Below are 4,314 nucleotides of genomic sequence, written 5' to 3'. Positions count from 1 at the left end.
GACTTTGAAATACAAAACACAAAACACAACAAAAAAGCTATATGCACTATATGAAGTCATATGGACAAAGACTGAACATTATAAAGACTGACTAGGACATGTATACACATTTTATTATATTTTAGAGTATGTCATTACATGTCTTCACTTGTATACACATTTTATTATATTTTAAAGTATGTCGTTACATGTCTTCACTTGACGTATAGCAGGGTAATAATACAAAGTGTAAGCATACAACCTTTAAAAAGGAAAGTTAAACAAATATTATTATTTCCAAAGTCGAACCCAAGGCATGTTAATCCAAAGGCTGGTGCCTTTATTGCTTGCCTTTCCCTCGTATAGAAATGATGCGTTATATACTTTTAACCCATATAAGTGAGTCAGCGGTGCTACATTTTTTTACAAGAAAACAACAGAAACGCTTCAAATTAATCATGTATTCCGTTCCAAAGGATTTATACTATATTGAGTCTTCTTCAGGTTTGAAGAAATGTAAGATATCTAATCTATGAGCGTGTCATTACTATATGATGCAAACACATATTTAAATACTAATTTGAAAAGCCAAACTTAATTTGTAGGATAACCTTATATATTGTTACGGTGACCATTCGGCATAAAGCATTTAGAAAGCCTCATTTCACAATAAGCAAAATACAATTCAGAATGTGCGTAATTTATAAGTAATCATGTATTAACATAAATAAGCTTTTCAATGCAAACATATTTTTTTTATAGCAGTGTACTATTACATTTTTGTTTCAGCGGGATGTAACATCAAATTGCATTTCATGATTCATGAATTATATAAACCGGTCATAAGACGCAATTGTCCAATAATGTCGTTCCTACAACGTAAATTGATATTACTGTTGGTGTTGGCAGCTGTTTCACTTCATTTTCTCATTAACATTCGGAGAAAGAGAAATGTCAGTTTCGATTTTAGTGTATCTTTAACCGAATTTCAACGTTAATTCTGAGTTAATTTTTAAATCAATGATATCTGCCTTTTGAACAAGAAGTTTACAATTATGAATATCAAAAGCCTAACAAACGCAAACTTGTGATTTAAATGTCATTATAAGGCTGTTTTTCTTTTCGTTTCGATTTCCAATAGTGTTGTGTGTATTTAAGGCTTGTTTAAAAGCATGCTTGTAACACGCGTTTAACATCGTTTTTAAATCAAATAAAGCAATATGTTTGAAAAATGGTACATGCGATATGTTTATAATAATGATTAACACATATAAAACAAAATATATAACTTACCATGTTTAAAGCAAGGCTACCCTTTAGATCAGATGACTTGCACACTTCTCTAGGCGGAAGTAAATTCCCACCGAACTCGTAAAATAGTTTATCGACTGGTTTCTGCTTTAACCATTTATAGGCCTAGATTAAAGTCCTTCGTTTCCTATAACATATTAAATTATGTTTGTAATTGACGGATTATTTAGCGAATCTGATCAAATATAGTAATAATGATCGCAAACCCCATAGTTAATTAAGCGAATAATTATGATCTAATGAAGTAAAATCATCGAAAACGCACCTTGAATGTAACAAAGGGGTCGGCACACAATAAGGTCGGTCGGGTTAGTAGAACCAAACTACTGGTAATTTTACGATTTTTCAATTTTAATCAAAGGTAGTGGACCTTTGTCCTTTTTGTGTGCATATAAGTAGATCAAGATCGTTTTTTTCCCTATGTGTCTAACAATTTTAAATGTAATTACACATTAATGTATCCTTATGCGATTTAAAAAAATAAGTATCCATTTAATGATTTAAGTTATGTATATTCAAAAAATTTCTAATACTCGCATCTATGGAAATATAACTTATTTTCACATTGTATAACATTTTAAATTTTATCCAGACGAAAATATCCGATTGGTGAGATATACGCTCATTTTCGATATCCTATCGTGTACAACCGATTGAAGATGTATAGGTTTGAAGGATTATATATCCAATGCTAGCGTTCACCCTTTGATAAAATGTTTAAAGAAACGTGTAATAAATATTTGTGTACAAGAACGAATAGATAAAACAGAAATATGGACTATTTATTCTGAAAACCAGACACGATAGTAATGGCGGCCTGACGTAGCTCTATGCGGAAGTATATTATATTCAATTCCTGAAATGCGTTAACAGGTGGAAAAATTTCAACCTGTACTGGATGGAACCAGTGCAATAAGCAAACATGCTTGTTTTACCTTACAATCAACAGATATGAGATATGAGTTTGCAATATAACTTGTTTGAAAACAAACACAATGGATGGTCCTGTGTATTCTTTAATTTTCTTGTCAACATTTTGTCCGTGCAAGCTTTATGTCTGCGCTAAAAGCTTGATTACCAAAAGAATTAGTTTTACTACAGATGTATAGGAAGTGTGGACGTTATATATATACAAAAGCAACATGTTTTACATATTATTTTCATGAACTGTTTTAAGATAAACATGTGAAAAGATACTGTTACATACTGTTACTGTGAGAATATGTTACAATATAAGCCGCTAATGGTAATTTATGACTTAAGTTATTTTTATTATGCAATAACATTGAAAACTCTGACCCAACATGTGTTATCATGTCACTGATAAAACTATTAGGCCCCGTCCCCAATTTCAAGATGCAGTACTTGCTCGCTATCCACTAGGCTAGGCTAGGTGCTGCTGTACTTAGATGTGCTTTATTCACACTGAATATATGATGCTCGTGCTAGAAGTTATGTTATAATAATCCCCTTAAAATTGTTCGCCCTGGACTCCCGGTGAGCGCAATGGGTGGTACACACGTTTCTCATCACGGCGAAAAGAATTCGATCCACGCTCCCGAACTTTGTTTGGTGATCACTAAAACCAGATAAGGTTTACTTCCAGGTACCCCATCGCGCTCTTCTAAGCACAAAACTACATCAAAATTAACTTTGTTTCAGTAGAATAGTGAGTGAAATAAATTATTTAGGAAGAAGTGCTAGGACACACCTTGTGTCCACACTTAATGCCGCCCCAGCCGCGGAAAGACTTATTAACTTCATTAAGTCTGTAATATACTCATAAGCGTTTGATGTACGCACTGCTCAGGACGCTTCGATTACGAATGAATATAATACAATTACCAGATGTGTGCAATATATCTATACATTATTTGTTCATTGATATACAGATTTAATAAATAATTACTAATAAAACTGAAGTTTATATATGCCGTAGTTTAAATAACAAGTTATCAACTGGCAATCGCTTATATGATAACACCGTGTTCACCCGAGCAATAGAACACACACGTACATACCTAAATTAAAGTCGTAAGATCACATCATAACTGTCGTTATAATAAGTCATCAAACTATATAAATGGCGAACGGTTATCAAAATATGAACAGATAAGCAATCCAATAAGAAATATTAAAGAACAAAAACGTTCCGGGCAAAACGTACCTGCACCACACGTCGATGTCGCTAACTGCATTCCCGGCTTGCGCGTTTCCTTTCCCTCTAAGAGCTGACCTATACTTTAGGTCTCCGGTTAGACAATACAGTAGCATCGTTCCGAACCTGGTCCTGCGCCGCCGCCTATTCTTTCGACAAGAATCTACAGTTCGCAGTTTAAAGGACGTTTTCGCACTCTGTGTGCTGATCGTTGTTTTTTCTGTAGAACCGTTGTCATTGCTCTGGAAATTTCGTATTTAACCCTTTACCACTAAGATACATATTTTGACGCATTTGTAGTCCGATTGAAAGTTAACTTTAATTAAAGACCTTTCTTACTTGATTCAAGTTTGAAAGGCTTCATCTCATAACTTTAGATACTGATACGCGGCAAACAGCATAAAACCTGAACAGACTGCGAGTTACTCGCAGACTGTTATGGTTTTATGCTGTTTACACATAGCCATTTTCAATTTGCTTTCAAGTGGGGAAGGGTTGAAGCAACGTATTGTTTGATACCTGCAGACAAGTGGGTAGGAACTGTTTGTGTACTATTTGTATTATCATTAGTATGGCTTAAGCAGTATGCAATAGCTAGTATAACCACTATTACTAAAATATGTGCATTTATTTAAGTTCATAAAGACTATACTTGTCTTGAATACCGATCTACTACATTTTTTCTAGAACTGACACGATAGACAGGCGATTGTGCACTTGAACATCCACCTAAAGGTCTTACGAGACGCGCTTGCTGCAACTTGGTGATAACCATTCGAGATGCGACCCTTGATATTTGATTGCCTTTAGCCGTGGCTAATTGTTCCTTACGAAATGCGTGTCGTCATTAAAGCGATAACGGGAGA

The 4,314-nt window shown here is 34.2% G+C and overlaps 2 protein-coding genes and 1 long non-coding RNA gene across 8 annotated transcripts in view; 2 read left to right on the top strand and 1 right to left on the bottom strand.

The window, feature by feature from the left end:
* The window catches only part of LOC127879166 (tyrosine-protein kinase JAK2-like), a 487,084-nt gene that overhangs the window by 259,627 nt on the left and 223,143 nt on the right, over nucleotides 1–4,314 (top strand). The gene's annotated exons all lie outside the window — the stretch shown is intronic.
* The window catches only part of LOC127879179 (uncharacterized), a 299,024-nt gene that overhangs the window by 171,534 nt on the left and 123,176 nt on the right, over nucleotides 1–4,314 (bottom strand). The window lies entirely within an intron of this gene.
* LOC127879175 (anaphase-promoting complex subunit 10-like) overlaps nucleotides 1–4,314 on the top strand; it is a 305,930-nt gene that overhangs the window by 179,281 nt on the left and 122,335 nt on the right. The window lies entirely within an intron of this gene.

The sequence above is a fragment of the Dreissena polymorpha genome, chromosome 4 (genome assembly GCF_020536995.1).
Source record: "Dreissena polymorpha isolate Duluth1 chromosome 4, UMN_Dpol_1.0, whole genome shotgun sequence".
NCBI lineage: Eukaryota > Metazoa > Mollusca > Bivalvia > Myida > Dreissenidae > Dreissena > Dreissena polymorpha.
Note: the sequence above shows the minus strand (reverse complement) of the source record. Positions and strands in the feature narration are given on the sequence as shown.